The following is a 22,405-nucleotide window of genomic DNA, read 5'->3' as shown; positions in this document are numbered from 1 at the left end:
TTAAACTGCTAATTTTTACCTGTTGGTGTTGTTGTGCATGCTCTCGCTGCTCCGAGACCCCTCGCTGCTGTTTCCTGACCGGCGCAGCTGAGTTAGCTGCTGGCGCCGGCAGGCTAGGACGGTAGACATCTTGGGGGAATGATTACGAGAGCGGTCCAGTAGTTGGACGCTTTCGTCACGGCAGGTTAGGTATTTGAACTTCGCACAAGTTGGGCTCAGTCTTGCTTTTGCTCACCCCTGAGGCGGAAGCCGGGGGCTCTTTCCGTGTGAATTTAGAGCTTACAGGCATCAATACGCTATTTAGAGAAGCTATTTTTAAAACTGTGTATAATATTTTAAACTGCTCATTTTTACCTGTTGGTGTTGTTGTGCATGCTCTCGCTGCTTCGAGACCCCTCGCTGCTGTTTCCTGACCGGGGCAGCTGAGTTAGCTGCTGGCGCCGGCAGGCTAGGACGGTAGACATCTTGGGGGAACGATTACGAGAGCGGTCCAGTAGTTGGACGCTTTCGTCACGGCAGGTTAGGTATTTGAACTTCGCACAAGTTGGGCTCAGTCTTGCTTTGGCTCACCCCTGAGGCGGAAGCCGGTGGCTCTTTCCGTGTGAATTTCGAGCTTACAGGCATCAATACGCTATTTAGAGAAGCTATTTTTAAAACTGTGTATAATATTTTAAACTTCTCATTTTTACCTGTTGGTGTTGTTGTGCATGCTCTCGCTGCTCCGAGACCCCTCGCTGCTGTTTCCTGACCGGCGCAGCTGAGTTAGCTGCTGGCGCCGGCAGGCTAGGACGGTAGACATCTTGGGGGAACGATTACGAGAGCGGTCCAGTAGTTGGACGCTTTTGTCACGCATTCTACTGTATTTAAGGATGTCACTTCCCCGTCCGCGCAGCGGGCGGGCGCAGCGGGCGGGCGCGCCAAAGGCAAGCCCGTCTGCGCCCGTCCGCGGCCGACCGGGGCTCGGGGCCAGTACCCCTGCTTCTTCCGTCTACAATGACAGAAATAACATAACACACATTAGGTACACTATTGATGACCTACTTATCCTTCGCCCCAGTATACAAGACAGTTGCCGCCATATTCTTTCTGTGGCTTCTCCTATGCTACAATGTGCGACGTGCGGCTTCTCCGTTTCGAGTGATCGAAAGGAGGAGCTGAGGATACCAAATATGAAGCTGACACTTTTAAATTGCAGATCCCTTAAAAAACACAAATTAGAAATACACGATTTGGTGCTTGAAGGTAATCTTGATGTTCTCTTCTTAACAGAGACATGGCTAGATGAAGCCTCAACGCCCGATACCCTGGAAGCTGTCCCCGTAGGATATAACCTGCTTAGAATTGATAGGGAAAGGCAGAAAGGTGGGGGATTGGCAATGATTTATAAAAACGACCTACACTGTACCTTAGAGAAGGCCAATCTACCTAACAGTGAGGGTAGTTTCTTCTCGATTAAAGCCAACCCACAGAATGTTATTAGTGGATTTTTTGTATACCGGCCCCCAGGCAAGACCTCCGAGTTCTGTAATAATCTGACAGAGCTAATATCTCAGCATGCACTTCGCTACAAAAAATTTCTCATTTTGGGAGACATTAATTTCCACTTTGAGGACCCCAATTGTAGGGAGGCACAAGCTGTGATAGATGCCTTGAAATCACAGTCGCTCATACTGCAATCTACTCTCTCATCACATCAATTGGGACACCTTCTTGACCCTATTTTTTCTAACTGGGAAGGGGTTAAGGTTGCCACTCCATTGCAAATTACATGGTCAGACCATTTCGCTATTCCTTTTGAGATTGAAATTGGCCCACAGGATGATAGTATGAGCAAACCTAGACCTCAGAAGCGTAGAGACTGGAAGAAGTTTACGAAGGAAAACTATAAAACCGCTCTACTCAAAGAACCCCCGTCTCCAGGTAACACTTTGCTCAAAGCCTGGGCCGATTATGAAATATGGATGGCTAGGGCTTTGGACAAGGTAGCGCCATGGACACTAAAGCCCCCCGCCAGGAAAATTAAGACTGCCCCCTGGTTCTCTAAAGAACTTAAAGAAGCTAAAGCTAAATGTAAAAATACTGAACGTAATTGGAGGAAAAACTACAAAGCTGAGGATAAATTGAATTATAAAAAAGAACGTAAAGCCTATTACAAACTCGTAAGAGCAGCTAAAGGCGCTCATTTCAAAGAACGTATAGAATCGGCAAAAAATCCTACTAAGGAACTTTTTTCAATCTACAAAGAGCTTACGGTTCCTACCAGATTAGAGTCCCAAGACATCTTCTCCAATGAATTATGTGATGAGATTGCAGATTTTTTTACAAACAAAGTGGACTTAATACACGCTTCCTTTACAGATAACATGCCAACTAAACATTCCGCAGTGACAAATGTCACCGCCACCATACCTCGTCTGACATGTTTTAGAGTTCCTGAGAGGTCAGATTTACTTACTATTGTTAATAGCATTCAGTCTGGCTCTCCTTTGGATGTGATAACCCCCAATCGTTGCAAGGGAATATTTGACTGCATGATTGAACAGATTGAACATTTGATTTCCTTATCCTTCCAGGAGTGCCACGTGCCTGACACTTGGAAAACAGCACAGGTTATACCCCTGAAAAAGAAACCCAATATCCATATTTCCCAGTTAAAAAATCTACGCCCCATCTCTCTCCTCCCATTTTGTGGGAAAGTAGTGGAGAAGGTAGTCAATACTCAACTCATGAAGTTCATTGAACAAAATTCGCTTCTCCACCCCACTCAGTCAGGTTTTAGAGCGGGCCACTCTACGGAGTCGGCGTTGCTCTTCTCCACTGAATGTCTGAGACTAGCTGCAGACGAGGGGCAGACGGCAGCGCTGGTTCTACTAGATCTCAGTGCAGCATTTGACACCGTGCTGCACTCGACGCTGCTGTCTCGCCTCTCGGATTTGGGAGTTGAAGGACCTGCCCTGAAGTGGGTAGAATCTTTTCTAGATAACAGGAGCTTTCAGATTTTCTATCCTCCCTACAAATCTACTCTTCGCAAATTGAGACACGGGGTCCCACAGGGCTCAAGTTTGAGCCCCACGCTATTTAATTTATACATGGAGCCCTTAGCACATATTGTGGATGCTTTTGGTGTGGATATCGTCTCATATGCGGACGATACCCAACTAATAATTAAACTCACCAACAATCAGGCAGAGGATGCTAAAAACTTTTCCAACTGCATGAGAGCTGTGGCAGACTGGATGAACAACAACTGCCTACGCCTTAATGGCGATAAAACAGAAGTGTTGGTGGTTGGTAAATCCCCCTCGGCCTGGTCCCAGGCTTGGTGGCCACTAGAATTAGGTGCTTTTCCCGTCCCGGCAGACTCCGTTAGAAATCTGGGAGTGTTGCTGGATGGGGAGCTATCTTTTAAACAACAGATTAACAAAACTACGGGAAAATGTTTTGGAATCTTAAAAACTCTTCGGAAAGTTCTCACCTTGCTCCCCATTAGTGCCAGGAAAACTTTGATTCATGCCCTAGTCACTCCTCATCTAGACTACGGCAATGCTCTTCTTCTTGGCCTAAGTAGAAAGGGCATACATCAATTGCAGTGCGTCCAAAATGCAGCCGCCTGCCTGGTTCTTAATCTTCCTCGCAGGGCCTCAGGTAAAACTGCATTACGGAAACTCCACTGGCTCCCTATCGAGGAGCGCATCAAATTCAAAGCACTTTGTTTTGCCCATCGCATTGCCCAGGGTAAAGGACCTGGTTATTTACGCAATCTCCTTACCATCCATCGCCCTATTCGCAACCTGAGATCGGCTGGAGCGATGTTATTTCAGCTCCCTCGCGTACGCAGGACCAGGATGGGAGGTAGCTCCTTTCGCCTTCTAGCTAGCAGGCACTCGAACCATCTCCCTCTCGACTTGCGTATGGAACCCTCTGAAGCCAGATTTAGACTAAAGCTGAAAACGTACCTTTTCCCTAGTGAATAATGGTCTTTTTTTTCCCTAGGATTGATTTAGCCTCGGACATCGGCTTTTCAGGGGGACATTAGCATTTCTTAAGCGCGGGGACACACCGTTTTGAGTGTAACCAGGCGCTCTATAACTGTTTTTATTATTATTATTATTATTACAGTTAAATAAGTAGCTCTTTTTTTGTACTGTTTTTCAGAGGAAATAGATTTTATTTATAGTACTTCTTTAGCACTCTAGCACCCAAATGCATTCAGGCACTTTATAACAAAACATAGAACCCAATACAAATAACTGTTCAAGAACATGAAACAGAGAAAGACAAGCAACACAATAGTTTTATCTGGAATAGAGGCCTAGGAGGGGCTGTGGAATTGGTGAGGGGTAAAAGGAGACCCAGATTACAATAGTGTTTGGCCAAAGAGTGGGATGTGTCCACAAAACTGCAGGAGATGAATGTTTCCATGTGATTTCTATAGGTACAGATTGTGGGTTGTGTTTCAATACTACTAGGCAGAAATGTCCATACTGCTATGAGTGCCCCAGCAAATTATATTTTTGATTGAATGATGTTTTGAATTTTGGGACTTTAATTGTAATGTTCCGGCTGTGGAGATTTCTTACGCCTCCCAGGCTAGGCTAGAGAGCAGAGAGGTATGAAGGACTTCTCCCATTTATTGCCCTGTGTTTGACCTGTCAGACTTAGAGGGTGGGCTTCCCCCAAACCTTTTTTTTGTGTAAAATATGTTTATTGATTATCATCCTATATCACTCAAAAACAATTCAAACATGAGCTTCTGCTCGCATATACCTTCCCTAACACACGTCTCCTTATACGGTCTTTCCGTTAATCCACGGGTACAATTGGGAGTGCTCAATACTATATTAGAGAACAGTTTGGTGGCCCACCAACAAGGCCCACCATCACATTTCTATAGCAAGGCACAATGTGATAAAGGTCAATAACAGGTATTATATTCGGAAGATCCCCCAAACCTTTTGACTACTTTCCTCCTTTCTGCTGAAAATCATTTGTTTGTGCCTTAGGACTCTACCACTGGTTAGCAGTGGGAAAGTGTACAAAGTGCCTATGTTCTTTCTCCTAAATATTGTGAAATTGGCGTACACCCAGTTGGCACATTTAATTTAATTATAAGTCCCTAGTTGAGTGGTTCTAGAAGTACCCAGGGTCTGTAAAGTAAATGGTACTAGTGGGCCTGCAGCACTTATTGTGACGCCCAGCACCTATTGTGACGCCCACCTAAGTAGTTCTTCAAAATATGTCTCAAGTCTGCTCCGTCAGCTTGTGTGCAGTTTTAAACTTTCCGATTCAACCTGGCAAAATAAACCTTTGCCAGGCCTACAAATCCTTGTTTATTATATATGGAACTCCTAAGGTAGGCCGTAATCAGTCGATAGGGTAGCATGCAGTGTATTGAAAAAGTTGGACTTGTACTTTTAGGTTTTACATGTCCTAGTAGTGAAAAACTCCCAAATGAGTTTTTCACTACTGCAAGGCCTACCTCTCCCATAAGATAACATTGGGTTACCATATTACATTTAATAAGTGATAGCAATTGCTTGGTAAAATGTAGAAATGTCATGTTTGGTCCTAAAGAATTGTAATTCAAAATCATATTTGATTGTAAAGTCGGATTTTAAATCACAATTCTGAAAATGCCACTTTTAGAAAGTTGTATTACATGATAGAGACATTTAGCTTCAAATTCCATAACTTTTGAATTCTCTCCAGGCGCCAGCTTGGATCCGGAAATGTTTCAGCAACAACACCTCTGTGCCTCAGTAGATGGCATCACGTGACTCCGCATCGACATCACTGGAGTACATATAAGACTCCCTCCGGCACGCTGACATCAGTTTCTTCTTTTCCGCGCATCCATGCCCGTTCTGGCCAACTTTGATGATTTTTCATTGAGGGAAAGAGTGTGCCTTGTAAATGCCTTCGGGATTTAAGGCTTGTTGGTCCTGTGGTTAACAGATGTTGGTCACGGACCCCCACTCCATCTGTATGTGGTACCTGGGCGAGCACTATGATTCAGCGTCGTATGACTCCTTTTAACTACTTCTGCCTAAGGCGCTTAAGTAGCAGCGGATGAAGCTGCCAGCAAGTCATCCCGTAGGCCTCGGTCTCCTTCGCACTCCTTGGACCGACAGCGGGGCAGCATCAGGGAGCGTTCCTCTGGATGTCGTTCCCCATCCTCCTCTCGCAGTAAGTCACTACGCAAGTGGTCAAAGATGCGTCAGACCTGTACTATGCCTGTTGAGTCAGGACATGAGTTTGCCCTTTGCTTCCCAACATATCCTGCAGCCGGGTCGACTCTAACCCAGATCAGGGACTATTATTATTCCCTTCAAATGTTTTTGGGGTCTACACCTTCCCCTGGAGCGCCTCTGGGCCCCAAGGAGGTGCAGGATGCCAATACTATTACAAGGCCCACAGGCTCCCCCTCAGCGTCAGGCCTTCGGATGCCATATCTCTATCGACGCCGGTGAACACCCCTATGGGGTTGCCTCCTTCAGCACCTGGCTCCGAACACCCTTTGTTGTTAACGGCGCCGATGATGTACAGCCCTCTGATGCCTCACCACTTTCATCTCTGACACCGATGAGGGGGCCGCTCGGTACTTTATGGCATCAGATGGCGCCGATGACAGTACTGCTTGACGCCATGTGGAGTAGGACATATCGCTTATAGAGACAGCTGGCTCAGGCATTGATTCTGGGCTCTTTGCGCACCCACCTCTTACTATTTCTGCTTGCCAAGTGAATATGGAGTTTAAGGAGAGCATGTATTTTTTCCCACTCAGATCCACCCCCTTTGGACACCAGTTGTGTTTTTGAGTTGGGTAATGCAAGTGGTTTGGAATCCTCCCCGGCCTCGGGACTTCTATCTCATCTTGAGTTAGCTTCAGAGGTAAGCTCCTCCTTTGCAGACATGTTAAAACGAGTTGCTTAGGTTTTAAACATGCCACTTTCATCTGTGGCAGTGTCCAGGGACCCTTTGTTGGACATCTTGCACTAGAGTCCGTCTAGAGAGGAGTCTGTGCTTTCTTATTGCAAAGCTTTATTTGATATTTTGTTAGGGGACTGGTGGGCTAAACCTTATATGAGCCTTATTATTGAACGTTCTATTTCTCATAGGCATCATCAGACCCTTGATGACCAGGCCTGTCTTATGAAACATCTTAATCCTCAAAGCCTCTTGGTTCAGAGTGCTTACGTTACTCAAAATATTGATTCTGTTCTGCCTACCCCTCCAGATACGGAGGCTAAAAGACTGGATACTTGAGGCAGGCACATTTTTGCCTCCACCAGTTTGGCTTTGAGGTCCACGAATACTTCTTGTGTCCTTGCTCTTTTCACCCATGCTTTGTGGGATTCTTTGCATATATGCTGCCATCCATTCCAGAAGAGAGTCGTGCCGCTCTTGCTCCTTTGCTACATGATGGCCAGCAGGTATCCAAACTTATAATACGTTGTGGTATGGATACCACTGATTCTGTTGCTAGGGCTCTGGCCTCTTCTGTTGTGCTCCATCACCGCTCTTGGTTGTGCACCTCTGAGTTCTCAGAGGCAGTTTAACATACATTGTTTGACATGCCCTTTGTTGGCACTCATCTATTTGGTGCAGAGGCTGGTTCAGCTCTGCAGCGTTTACGCGACAGTAGAGATGATGCGAAATCTTAGTTCTGTTCATTATTTCTGTCTACCTCTTTCTGTCATGACTGTGCTTGCGAAGGGGTAGCGGCCGCATTCGCACTTCCGCAGTCTTCTGCATAAATGCGGACCGTAGCGGACAGCCTGATGCTTTGCGTTCTAGTTGTTGAGCCCCCACGTCACTTCCGGGTATTCCCTTGCTCTTCCAGGTCGTCAAGACGCGTGGAGCTAAAAATCCTGTTCTGCCGGTCATGGAGCATTGAGGGGAGTTAACAAACCGGAGTCCTTAGAATCACCCCGATCCGGTCCTTCGCTGGAACTGCAGTTTCACTACAGCGGTAACGCGCTGGCGCGCAGTAGCAGGGTAGAGGCTCTTCAATTTAAGTGGAGCTCATATCGCTATCCCGTTACCCTTCATTGATTCCCAAAACTCCCGTGGTGGGCACTAGGGGCTTGTTGTTAGGCGTTGAGTCATCTGCCTCTCCTTATAGCTGCTGCACTGCACCTCCCTCCTATTCTCGCTGTGTACCATGAGGAATTACGGTATTAGTTATACTTGTTGTTGATCAGATATTCTTCTCTACTATGTTACTTATTCTGACTAGAAGTCTCAAATAGATGTTAGAGTCCCATATGGTTGTGGCATGAACAACCTACATTAGAGTATATGAGTGGACGTTACTGGTTGTGCATAAACAACCTACATTAGAGTATATGAGTGGACGTTACTGGTTGTGCTTTTAACAACCATTGGAGTTTAGTCCTTTCACGTGTCAGTCTCTGCCAACGCTTGCTTCATGAGGGTAAGAAGTGTCGAGACACATTCTATACAAATTGTTTACTGTTCATAGGGTGTGTATACTTACCTAATTGTTCTTTTATATATAGGAGCACCACACTGGTCATTTAAGTTGTTATCACCCTATGTTCGGACATCCGAGGAAGAGGGGAGAATCACAGGTAGAACCGGGGACACTTGTTGAGTCATATTTTAGTCTGCCTGTTAAACTGTCTGTCTGCTAAAGTGACCTTTTGTTTGCAGGACTTCAATCGGATCTCAGTGGGCTCTCGAGGTGCTGGATGTATGCTGACCCTGCCTTGTTTCTCTTTCCCTTATCTCCCCTCTTCCCCCCATCCACTTATTCTGCTTTGACCTGGTTGGGCGGACTAGTGGTGGAGGGACGTGGGGAATAGTCTTCTGTTTCCTGCTTCCTGGCCCCGCAGAGACCTCAGGTGAGCCTGACACTTTCTTTCCCCATTTCTAGGTTGTATGAGGAAAGTTGTCTTTAATTTCTTGCGTCAGTAGATAATATATATATATTATCTACTGGCGGTCGCCAGTAGATAGTTATAGTTAGGACCGAGTTTCCATAGGAAATCTGAAAATTCTATTTTGAATAACTTTGGCGCCGGTTGACGAATCCTCGCGAAATTTTCAAAACTAATGGGGCGCTCCTTTCAGCTCCTACCCTGAAAGTCTCGGGGTGATTCGTCAAGCGGGGGCTGAGAAAAAAGGGGGGTCCCAAAACGCGTTTTCCCCATGCATTTTCCCATAGGACCTTTAGTCGAAGGTACAGCCCGAACGGATGTGCGCGAGCATAATTCTGATTGGTGGTTAGATGTCAGTCAACATTCGAATCGGTCGAAATCAGGAAGTGTCGGACGCCATTTTCTGTGTCGCAGTGAAAAAGAAAGGTGGAGAACGTGAAAAGGGGGCAGGGTAGAGAGTTCCTGACCCCCTAGCCTTTGTCAGGGGGTCCCTGAAGGACCCCATGGGTGAAAAAACCGAAGGGTGAAAAAAACATTTTTTTTTTTTTAAATCGCGGTGCGCGCACGGTAGCAAAAAATTCATTAAGAAAATTACAACACAGTATATTAGGAATATAGCTCTTCTTGGAGAAGTGAAGTGAGTTCTGAAAAGAACAGTTTTTTGTCGAGCAGCAAAAAAAAAAAATGCAGCAAAAAAAAAAAAGATGAAAAACTGTTCACCAGGAACAAAAAAATAAAGAAGGAAAAAAATTAGGGGGTGGAGCATGTGTGCTGCTGTATCTTGTTCTCTATTAGGTTAATGCTGCTCTCACCATAACAGAGAACAGCATTGCACACATTGCACCGTATATGCACCTTTTGGAACAGAGGGCGCATATCCAGAGGTCTAGAAGCAGGTGAAGCTGCGGCTGCAGATGATGTGCTCGGCTGAGCTGCGGCTGCAGATGATGTGCTCGGCTGAGCTGCTGGAGGGTTGTCTCTTGCAGCCCGAGCATAAGCCACAGGATGCATTGCTTTAAAGTGCCTTATCATGGAGTAAATACTAAAGGAGTATTTTTTTTTAGGGTCTCCTCTAGATAAGACCACTCCACAAACAGTGCAGGTGACTTTAGGAGCATTCACCTTCTTCTGACCCTCTGGAAAAGTAAAAAATTGCCAAATAAATTAGTCCTTTTGTTTCCTCTGCCTTGGGGGCACAAAGGTCTCCTCCTCACTCCCTGAAGAAGTCTCCTGTTCTGCCATTTTCAGGTGCAGGAAAATCTGTTCAGCTCCTTCTCCCAGCAAATAAGAAGTATTAATGAGGGGAGTGGGTGTGGTGTTGGAAGATTCTGGAACTGAAACTACTTTGAACCAATGAAAAGTGTTGTTTCGTAATCACATGACTTGCCGTGCGCGCACGGTGCGCGCACAGAGCACGCATGCATGGAGCACGCGCGCATGCGCGTACGGAGCACACGCACACGGAGCATGCACGGAGCACGCACAGAGCATGCACGCATGTGCACACGGAGCACGTACGCATGCGCACACGGAGCACGCATGCGCACACGGAGACGGTGCGCGCACGGTGCGCGCACCGTGAAAAACTTAAAAAAAAAAAACTGTTTATAAGTTTATGGAATTAGCATTTTAAAAACCTTGCAAATTCACTGAAAAAACCATAGGTTTCACACACGTTATAGTTAGGAATTAGCATTTAAAAAACCTTGCAAATTCACTGAAAAAACCATAGGTTTCACACATGTTATAGTTAGCTGGGCATTTCACTCGTAAAATACCAATGAAATTCCCCCGTTATAGTTAGTTCAGCTAACTATAACTCGCGCGACCGCAATCCACTGCTGATGACGTCACATAGTTAGAAATTAGCATTTAAAAAACCTTTGAAATTCACAGAAAAAACCATAGGTTTCAGGCAGTGTATTGTTAGCAATTAGCATTTAAAAAACCTTAGAAATTCACTGAAAAAACCATAGGTTTCTGATGGATACATCTGCCAGTGGATTCCTCACCTTGTGAATATCCTTGCGCCAGCAACATTCGGAAACTTTTGTAGCAGTCCACGCCGATCAGGTCGAACACGATGTCACAGAGGAACAGCACCGCTCGCGACTCCGCTGACGTCACCGGCTCCATAAGAAGACCTCGTGGGCGTGATGACGTCAGTTCCCTTTTTTCCGCGCCGTCGAAGCCAACGGATTTCGGGAATCGCTGTTGTTAGCGTCGTTGATACTTTATGTATTCTCGTTATTTTTCCTGTTCTCTTTCGAGGATGTCGACAAAAAAGTCTGGATTTAAGCCTTGCCGGGAGTGTGGCAAGCACATGTCCATCACAGATCCTCATGAGGACTGTGTGTGGTGTTTATCGTCGGACCACGACGTGGATGGCTGTACCAGCTGCCGCAAGATGAGCACGAAGGCTCTTAAGGAACGGGAGGCAAAACTCTTCATTGCAAAAATGAAGAAGGAGAAGAGAGGAAGAAGAAGATCGAGAACGAGGTCGAGGTCTAGATCGAAGTCGAGGTCGGCGTCGAAGTCGACTTCGGGACATACTTCTCGAGCCAAGAAACATAAGAAAAAGAGAAGGCACTCGTCTCGACACCATTCGGATAAGTGCTCGGCGCCGAAGCCGAAGTCACCTACTCGGCGTCGGAAGGACTCTGTTTCTCCTTCTCCTGTGCCGGATTCGCCTGCTGGTCCTTCATCTCCAGTGGTCTCCTTGTCTCCGGCTTCACCGGTTCCAGCTCGTACTCCGACGCCGGTTCCGTCTCCGGCGCCGTCTCCAGCCCCGGAAGATCTTCAAGCCCCGGGTGAGCCTGCGACGCCGCTGATTCCACCGTCGGCGCCGGTTGGCCCGAGTCCGGTGAGGCCTGACCAGTACCCTGCCTTCCCTGGACCAGGTCAGGACCCCTCGCATTACTTAAATGCGTATGGGGTGTTCGCTCGAGCCATGTACACCTCTGGTGCACCTGCGGGTCCGATGGGTCCAATGGCATTTAACTTGGGGGTGCCGCAGGTATATCCACAGGCCCCTTTCATACCGTTCTTTCCAACGACGCCGTCTTGGAATCCTCCGGCTCCGAGGACGTAGACGCCGCTTCCATCCTCGCCGGCTCCGGCTCGACCTCGTTCGATGCCGATAGCTCCGGCAGATCCACGCTCGACGCCGGCACCGGCGCCATCGGATTCGAATACGGTGCCACCGACGCCGATGATTCGGATTCGTTCCAGAAGGGAGACTCAGAGGATTATTGAAGAGCAGAGGTACCTTCAGGAGGAAGCGGAAGAGGGAGAATTGGTGGAGTCAGATGAGGTATTCGAAGAGCTTAAAGAGGCTAGTGGATTGGATCTGTCACCTGAGTGGGAGATTACTCCATCGTCAGATGAACCCTCTAAGGACGTTGCTCCCTACCATTCGGTTATCAGGAAGGCTGCGGAGCTGCTTGATCTCCAGTTACCAACTACGGAGTTTAAGTCGAACATTTTAACTGAGGTGCTACATTCTCCCACGGCGGTTTCAGAACCTTTGCTTCCCTTTAATGAGGCCATTGTGGAACCTCTGTTAGAGGTGTGGCGCAAGCCCTTTTCTGCTCCTGCGGTCTCTAAGACGATTGCTAGGAGATATAGAGCAGCCCCAGCGGACCCTGAATTTTTAACGTCACATCCTTCACCTGAGAGCCTGGTAATTCAGGCAGCTTGTTCGGGAAAGTCTAAGGGGGCTTTTCCTCAGGTTCCTGGGGACAGAGAGGCTAAAAGGCTAGACCAGTCAGCAAAGAAAGTATTTTCATCAGCCAGCATGGCCTTGAAATCAACAAACGCCACTTGTCTTTTGGGACGCTATGTGCACGCGCTTATGGATTCGGCTAAGAAACTGGCGCCAAAACTGCCTGAGGAGGATAGTACTGGGTTTAATGACATCTTGGCTGATGCTCAGGCGGCAGCACGTCAGGTGATCCAAAGTGGGCTGGACACTGCAGATTCTGTTGCAAGGATCATGGGGTCTTCTGTCGCAACCAGAAGGAGTGCTTGGTTAAGATCTTCAGAGTTCTCGCAGGATGTGCAATCGACTCTATTGGACCTGCCATTTGATGGATCTGGCCTGTTTGGCAAGAAGGCAGATGCTGTCCTGGAGCGATTCAAAGACAGCAAGGCAACAGCTAAATCTCTGGGCCTGCAGTCTCAGTCGAGGGGGGTCTTTTAAAAGATATAGAGGGTTCGGAAGGACATCTTTTCGAACCTATAGGCAGACCCAGCAGCAGCAGCAGCAGCAAGGTTCCTCGTCTAGAGGTTACAGAGGAAGAATCAGGGGTCGCTCACGTGGCCGTCAGCTCTCCTCCTCCTCTTCCTCCTCCTCAGCCCCTCCCACCACCGCAAAGCAGCCCTAGATCCGCCATTCCGGATCATGCTGGTCCTGTGGGGGGCCGGCTTACCCATTTTCTGCAAGATTGGGAGTCTGTAACTACAGATCTCTGGGTTCTGGATCTTGTAGAAAATGGGTACGCCCTTCCCTTTCGGGAGTTCCCTCCTAATTACCCTCCTTGTCAAGGTGCTTGCTCGGAGGACCACCGTCTTCTCCTACAGGAGGAAGTCCTGAAGCTGTTTCAAAAAAGTGCGATAGAGGTGGTTCCAGAGCAGGAGAGGGGTCGGGGATGCTACTCCCAGTATTTCCTGTTTCTCAAAAAGGACGGCAAATTGCGTCCGATACTGGACCTCAGAATCTTGAACTTTTACCTGAAACAGGAGAAGTTCAAGATGCTCAACCTTGCGCAGGTTCTTCAAACGCTGAATCAGGAGGACTGGATGGTGTCGCTCGACTTGCAGGATGCGTATTTTCACATCCCCATCCTGAAGTCGCACAGGAGGTATCTCCGGTTTACGGTAGGGTCGCAACATTATCAGTTTGCGGTCCTTCCGTTTGGTCTTACTTCGGCACCTCGAGTCTTCACGAAGGTGATGGCAGTGGTGGCAGCCCATCTCAGAAGGTCGGGGGTCTCGGTTTTCCCTTATTTGGACGACTGGCTGATCAAGGCGGAGTCGCCGGAGAAGGTGCTGCATCATCTGCAGGATACAACTCAGCTGTTGTACAAATTGGGTTTTTCGATAAACGTGCCCAAGTCTCACCTGGTGCCCTCTCAGCGCAACCTGTTCATAGGTGCGGTACTGGACACTACTGTTTGTCGAGCATTCCCTCCTCCTCAAAGGATTCTCGACATACAGGAAATGATTCCTTTATTTTACAACGGAGCGGTCGTTCCAGTTCTGAAGGTCCTTCGCCTGCTCGGTCTGTTCGCCTCCTGCATCCTGTTGGTCAACCATGCACGCTGGCAAATGAGGGCGCTCCAGTGGTGCCTCCACAAGCAGTGGTATCAGCACAAAGGAGATCTCAGGGAGTCTGTGAGGATCTCCAGAGAAGCTGCAGCGGATCTATCTTGGTAGAGCGTGGAGGGCAATCTGTCCCAAAGAAAGCCCTTCCATCTACCTCCATCGGTGGCCACGGTGATATCGGATGCATCCACTTTAGGGTGGGGTGCTCATCTGGGGGATCTGGAGATCAAGGGTCTTTGGTCTCCAGAGTAAAGGTTGCTTCACATCAACCTTCTGGAGTTACGGGCGATACGTTTGGCGCTCAAGGCCTTCCTCCCTTCCCTTCGCGGTCAGTCTGTTCAAGTCCTGACGGACAACACTACCGCGATGTGGTATATAAACAAACAAGGAGGAGTGGGGTCTCTTTGTCTCTGCAGAGAGGCCCTGCGTCTATGGTCCTGGGCTCAGGACCATCAGATTTGTCTGATGGCAAATCATCTGGCCGGGATTCTGAACGTACGTGCGGACAGTCTCAGTCGGCAGTTCTCCGCCGACCACGAGTGGAGGCTTCATCCAGAGGTAGTTCATCACGTCTTTCGGATGTGGGGAACTCCTCGGGTGGACCTGTTCGCCACTCACGAGAATGCTCACTGCCCGTCATTCTGCAGTCTCCAGTATCCGATGCAGGGAGCGTCGGGGGACGCGTTTCAGTTGAGTTGGGGCTCACGACTCCTTTACGCGTTTCCTCCCATAACCTTGATTCCTCGGGTTCTGAGGAAGATTCGCCAAGACCGGGCCCAAGTTATTTTGGTCGCCCCGGATTGGCCAAGAAGGGTGTGGTATACAGATCTTCTCCACCTCTCCTCGTGCCCTCCGCTCCGTCTCCCTCTGAGGGCAGACCTCCTCTCGCAATCGGAGGGGCAGGACACCTTCATGCCTGGAGATTGAACGGGGCAACCTGGATTCTTTCTCTCTCCCGCCAGATGTGGTGGATATTATTTTATCGGCCAGGCGACACTCCACCAAATCTATATATTCATTTAGGTGGTCTAAATTTGTGCTTTGGTGTGGAGAGAGGTCCATTGATCCCTTGAAGGCTCGTCTATCTAACATTCTACAGTTTGCCCTTTCTCTTGCTCAGCAAGGCTTTGCTGTGGCTACTGTGAAAGGATATTTATCGGCTTTGTCGGCTTTCCTTTGTTTGCCGGATCAGCCGTCGTTATTCAAATCACCTATTGTTCTTCGTTTTATAAAGGGCCTCACAAACAGGTTTCCTCCTACTCCTTTTATTATGCCTCAATGGGATTTAAACCTTGTATTAACTTATCTTATGGGTTCTCCCTTCGAGCCCTTACACAAATGTCCCTTGAGGCTGTTGTCCTTTAAGACAGTATTCCTCATTGCAATCACCTCGGCAAGGAGGGTAAGTGAGCTTCAAGCTCTAAGTTCAAAACCCCCATTCTTGACTGTTCATGCTGAACGAATGGTACTCAGGACCAGGGCTGCGTTTTTGCCTAAGGTGGTAACTCCCTTCCATCTGGGGCAGTCCATTACCCTGCCTTTCTTCTATCCTCCCCCTCACCCTTCCAAGGAGGGGGAGCGGCTTCACCGCTTGGACCCTAAGAGGGCGGTGAGCTTCTACCTGGACAGGACAAAGGACTTCAGGGTTGATGACCAGCTCTTCGTGGGCTTTGCTAGCTGCAGGAAAGGTCGAGCGGTGCACAAGCGCACCCTTTCCAGGTGGATTGTCTTGTGCATCAAGATTCGCTACTCCCTGGCTGGTAAGGAACCTCCGGAGGGTTGAAGAGCTCATTCCACTAGAGCAAAGTCTTCCACGTCTGCTTTGTCTAGGGGTGTTCCTGTGGAGGACATTTGTAGGGCGGCAACTTGGGCCTCCCTCCACACCTTCGCAAAACATTATTGCTTGGACACCGAGGTGAGGAGGGACGGACACTTTGCTTGATCCGTCCTTCAGGACTTTCTGGTATAGAAGGGTGGACACCCTCCTCCGGGAGTGGGGACTGCTGTGGAATCTATTCACAAGGTTAGGAATCCACTGGCAGATGTATCCATCAGAAGAACAAGTTACTTACCTTCGGTAACGCTTTTTCTGGTGGATACAGTATCTGCCTGTGGATTCCTCACTGACCCACCCGCCTCTCCGTTGTCCATCCTTCTATACCTAAGGTTCTATTAATAATATTTTAGTCTACTATTCTGATGATGGTATTTCAAAATTTATATGTTACTGTCAAAGGCATTGTGTCTTTCTTTTGCCTTTCTATTTATTCTCCACACTGTGTGTTGATCTGCATATTGTGTACTGTGTATACTGTGTACATATTGCTGTCAGTCCGTCCATGTGCCTCGAAGGCACGGAAAAAAGGGGCGGAACTGACGTCAGCATGCCGACGAGGTCTTCTTATGGAGCCGGTGACGTCAGCGGAGTCGCGAGCGGTGCCGTTCCTCTGTGACGTCGTCTTCGACCTCATCGGCGTGGACTGCTACAAAAGTTTCCGAATGTTGCTGTCGCAGGGATATTCACAAGGTGAGGAATCCACAGGCAGATACTGTATCCACCAGAAAAAGCGTTACCGAAGGTAAGTAACTTGTTCTTCAGGGGCGTTCTAGTTAGCTGGACTTTTCACTCGTACAAAACCATTGAAATTCCCCCGTTATAGTTATAGTCATTGGAGATGTCATCAGTGATGTCATGAGTGATGTCACTGAGCATGTCATGAGTGATGTAATATGTGACGTCATCAGCAGTGGATTGCAGTCGCGCGAGTTATAGTTAGCTGAACTAACTATAACGGGGGAATTTCATTGGTTTTTTACGAGTGAAATGTCCAGCTAACTATAACATGTGTGAAACCTATGGCTTTTTCAGTGAATTATATATATATTCACAGAAAAAAGGTTTCAGGGGTGTTACAGTTAGCTGGACATTTCACTCGTACAAAACCATAGAAATTCCTCCGTTATAGTTAGTTGAGCTAACTATAACTCGCGCCCCCGCAATGCACTGCTGATGACGTCACATATTACATCACTCATGACATGGTCAGTGACATCACTGATGACATCTCAAATGACACTGATGACATCACTGATGACATCATCCATGTGATAATTTGATGCATCTTCTCACACCCTAATATAACCTTTGATACACCCACTCTAAATTACAGACTGCCATTCTCAAAACCATAGACACTCCAACACCAATAACTACATACCCACTCACTGATTCTTAGGTCTACACACCCATCCACTCACTCACCCGTACAGTCACTCATACTTATGGTCACTCAGTACAGGACTATCATATGCACTCATAAACCTATATAGACACTCACACACTGCCACTCATCCATAGAGGTACTCACACACCTACTCAGTCATGCAAATAATTAATCACACTGCCATTTACTCACCTATACAGATATACACACACCAGCTCAATTACTCATACAAATACTAGCACATTCTTACGCTCTTATACAATCAATGATACGAGCACACACTCATCCATACAGCCACTCTCACAATCACACACTCTCACATAGCCATTTATGTACTCCAACACACATATATACTGCCTTTCACATATGTAGCTACTCACACATGTACCACTGAAATATACATTCACTCACTAACACAACCATACACACACTCACCCATCCATACAGTTCATCACAGATGCACTCTTGAAACCATGCACCCAGTGAATCACCCACTCACACATCTATGCATAGAGTCACACACACCCCACCCACACAAACACTCAGGCACCCATACAGTTACTCAGACAACCAATCTATAACCCATATAGACACTCATGAAGCTATTTGCAAACCCATGCAGCCGCTTACACACCAACAGACAGGCGAATACAGACATTCACACAGTTTAGTCACTAACCCATGCATTCAGTAAGATACGTTTAATCACTCACTTATAGAGTCAGTCACACACCTACAAAATCATCCATTCACACACTTATACACCCACTCATTCTTCAATATGCCTTTCCCTATATATAATAAAGATATTTTAACTTTACAGAAACATACTGTCACTGGCTGATGTCATCAGTGATGTCATTTGAGATGTCATCAGTGATGTCATCAGTGATGTCACTGACCATGTCATGAGTGATGTAATATGTGACGTCATCAGCAGTGCATTGCGAGAGCGCAAGTTATAGTTAGCTGAACTAACTATAACGGAGGAATTTCTATGGTTTTGTACGAGTGAAATGTCCAGCTAACTATAACCCCCCTGAAACCTATGGTTTTTTCTGTGAATTTCTAAGATTTTTTAAATGCTAATTCCTAACTATAACGTGCCTGAAACCTATGGTTTATTAAGTGAATTTCAAAGCTTTTTAAAATGCTAGTTTCTAACTATGCCTACAGAGGTAGGACTTGTGAAGAAAGAAGAAAAAACACACAGAAAGAAGAAAAAGAAATGCAGAAAGTCCTCAAAGACTAAGAAAAGTGCAGGAAGGAAGACGTGCAGAAAGAACAAACAGAGGAGCAGAAAGAGTCTTTGTTCAAAATCATCCTGTACCCTCAACTTTTTCATATGGGTACTGGTGGTAACTGACTTTGACTAACCAGTCCTAGAGCCAGTGCTATGCTAAAAGACACTTAGAATACAGTTAAAACACCTACATACACTAGGGAACACTATGTGTTGGGGTACCTCTGTTATTAGCATGACCTCCTCTGTAAGCCCCTAGTTTATAATAGGGCAGGGGTATTAAAACTACCTCTCAAAATGTGCCACAGGGCGCGTTTGCACACTGGTGAAGGGGGGGGCTGAGCTGACGTGTGCAAACACGCCCTATGGCTGTTTTAATTTGGGGGATACATTCCCCTTGAATCCTTAGTGTCCCTTGGGTACAACTAGCCCATCAGGTATCTCTAGTTAGCACCACAGAGCTGCGTTGCAGAGAAAATGGGCATGGCCTGGACCACCTCTCTGCAACGCAGCACAGTGGTGCTTACTGGAAGCACCTGGTGGACTAGTTGGCCCACATGGGCCCTCGGGATTAAAGGGGAATTATTTCCCCAACTTAAACGCGCCATAGGGCATGTTTGCACACGTCACCTCAGGCCCCGTCCCCTCCCTTCCCCACTGTGTAAACACGCCCTGTGGCCGTTTTAAGTTGGGAGATTAACTCCCCTTGAATCATGAGGGTCCCTAGGGGCAAATTAGACCACTAGGTACGTCCAGTAAGCGCCATTGCAGAGAGGTGTAAAAAGGGGCACGGCCAGTACCACCTCTTTGCAATGCAGAGCAGTGGCGCTTACTGGAAGCACCTGGTGGGCTAGTTGGTCCCCAGGGGCCCTCAGGATTGAAGGGAAATTATTTCCCCAACTTAAAACGCGCCACAGGGCTTGTTTGCACACGTCACCTCAGGCCCCGTCCCCTCCCTTCACCACTGTGTAAACCCGCCCTGTGGCCGTTCTAAATTGAGAGATTAAGTCCCCTTGAATCCTAAGGGTCCCTAGGGTCAAACTAGCCCACTAGGTACCTCCAGTAAGCGCCACAGAGCTGCGTTGCATAGAGGTGTAAAAAGGGGCATGGCCTCAGAACACCTGTCTGCAACGCAGCTCCCTGGCGCATACTGGAGATACCTGTTGGGCTAGTTGGCCCTCAGGGACCCTCAGTATTGAAGGGGAATTAATTCCCCAACTTACAACTGGCCAGGGGGCGCGTTTGCAGAGTGCTGCAAGGAGGGGCCGTGGCCTCCGGTGCGATGCCGGTCTTTTATTTATTTTATTAAGAAGGAGGGCTGTGTGGCCCCCCTTCTTTTTCTAATTTATTGGCCCTGGGGACCCCATCCCCAGGGCCTGCACCCTAATTTGTTTTGTTGAAAAAATGAATTTGGCCCTCCCAAGGCCTTAATCGGCCCCGGGGACCCCAACCCCCGGGTCAAGGCCTTTTTTTAAAAATTCTTTAGGAGGGGGGCTGCGTTGCCCCCCTCCTCAGGCCACTTATGGCCCCGGGGACCCCATCCCCCGGGGCCGGCCTTTGTTTGTTATTATTTTAAAAAAAAATATATTTATAGAAACACCTAGGACATGCTGGACAAACCGTATGTACCTATCACCATGCTGATTTGCGTGATATTCATTAAAAGGCGACTATGCATACAATGAATCCACATGGAATGTATTTACACCACTAGTGAAGCTCTGACGTGTCTGACGCCCTACCATGCCTAATCCCGGCGCCCCCGCCGGTGGGTACTCTCCAAGTAGACACCGTTGTCGTTTATTTATACAAACATGGGTAGCTGTTGACGGGCACATTTAATACACACGCACACCAAGCCATTCAAAGAGGATTAGACAAAAATTCGACCAAACTATGCAAGAAACCCCCCTCATGGTTAATAAACCACACATCCACCGCCGGATGTGTAATACTTTTTATTTTACTCTCTGGAAAGGAGACGAACCTCACTTGAGAGTCACAGTGTGCTCCTGGCTGAGACCAGTGCCCGCCGAGTGCCACACACCTCTGTGTTGTATTCCACCAGCTAGTGCGGATATAACAGTATGCTATGACACTCTCTAGCCCATGTGCACTGTAACACCACCCAGTGAATATGTCATGCCACACTTGCCTTCGCACAGGTTGTATTGCCCCATCTAACGTGCCTTCCTCGATGCCTATGTTATAACGCACAGCGCTATGCCATACATATTACAATCTGGGATCCATATCTTTGTCACAGTGCATATGCAACGTTACACTCCCCAGCACATATTTTATATTACAACTTTAGAGACTAGTTAGGTTACACAACCCTGCCCTGTGCATATTACACTCCAAGGCGCATATCGCATAGCACGCGCTAGTCCCTGTGCTATCTCGCGCTCTCCAATGAATCTGTCATTGCGCACAATGTATTGCATATTATATTTCACGCCCCGGTTCATCTTATATCACACTTTTTGGTGCATAGTTTATATCATATACTATATCTAGTTTTCATTTTCAATCGTGTTCTTTTCTGCCAAGTGAGCCCGGAGTCACAGTCACAAACGTCCTCTTCTTCCTGAATAAAAGTGAGATTATGCTGCATACTTGTTCATATTTTAAGTAGTTTGCGCAGACACACATTTTAAAAACAATAAAGTTCCTTTTACCCACCTTCTCTGAACAGTTAGCTTGCTGCCCCATCCACCTCCTCCCTATCCTCAGTTGTTTGAATCCATGGACTAGCCTCCTCCCTCCTGCCATGCATGGTCTGATGTGCTGCCACTGCCCTCCATTTAGCATGATGTACCAGTCCACTCCTCCTGCCCTCCATTGCCCAATTCTATGGCCCATCATTGACCTCCTGCTTAGCCTCTGTGCTTTGCTTGCTGCCCCTATTCTCCTTCCCCCTGCCCTCCGATGTCTTTGTGCATGCCCCTGCTCCATACTTTTTGCCCACCATGTTCCATGAACCTGCCACTCCTATCTACTCTGAGTGTTCTGTTGAGCTGCCACTCCCCTCCCACCTGCCTAGCATTGTCAGATGACTGTAACCTGTCCCTGCCACCTCCACCCTGCCTGTCCACATGCCATGCCCCTATCCCCTTCCTCCTGTCCTCCATGGTCCATTTTACTGCCACACCCTTCTGCCCTCCCTGGTCTGTTGTGCTGCAACTGCTCCTCCTGCCTGCCCCGCGTGGTCTGTTGTGAGGCCCCTTCCCCTGAACTCTCTTGTCTGTGCCCAGGTCCTGACCCTCCCTTCTATCCTCCATGGTCCTTTGTGCATGCCCCTGCACCCTCCTTCTTGCCCATCATAGCCATTGTGCTGCCACTAACCCTCCTGCTTGCCATGCATGGTCTTCTGTGCTGCCATGGCCCCTCCCACCTTCCCTGTGTGGTCAACTAGCTGCCCCTGACCCCCTCCCACCTTCCCTCCATGGTCTGTGTGTATGCCATCATTGTCTCATTGTTGCTCTCCATGGTGTGTCTTGTTTCTAATGGCCATCCTGCCCGACTTCCATGGTCATCTTGCTGCTCCTGCCCTGCCCCCTTGCCCCCAGCCCTCTGTTTCCATGTGCAGACCCCTATTCCCTCCCTCCTGGCTTTTCTGTTCCATTGTAATGCCCCTGATCCGTCCCTCCTGCCCTTTATGGTCTGTTATGCTGCAGCTTTCTCTCCTGTCTGTCCATTATGGTCAG

General features: G+C 47.8%; 1 protein-coding gene across 2 annotated transcripts in view; it reads left to right on the top strand.

Annotated features, from left to right (window-relative positions):
* The window catches only part of LOC146829460 (SWI/SNF-related matrix-associated actin-dependent regulator of chromatin subfamily A member 1), a 1,967,301-nt gene that overhangs the window by 991,148 nt on the left and 953,748 nt on the right, over window positions 1-22,405 (top strand). The window lies entirely within an intron of this gene.

This window comes from Triturus cristatus, chromosome 5_2 (genome assembly GCF_964204655.1).
Source record: "Triturus cristatus chromosome 5_2, aTriCri1.1, whole genome shotgun sequence".
In the NCBI taxonomy this organism is placed as follows: Eukaryota; Metazoa; Chordata; class Amphibia; order Caudata; family Salamandridae; genus Triturus; species Triturus cristatus.
This window is presented reverse-complemented; position numbering and strand designations above follow the sequence as displayed.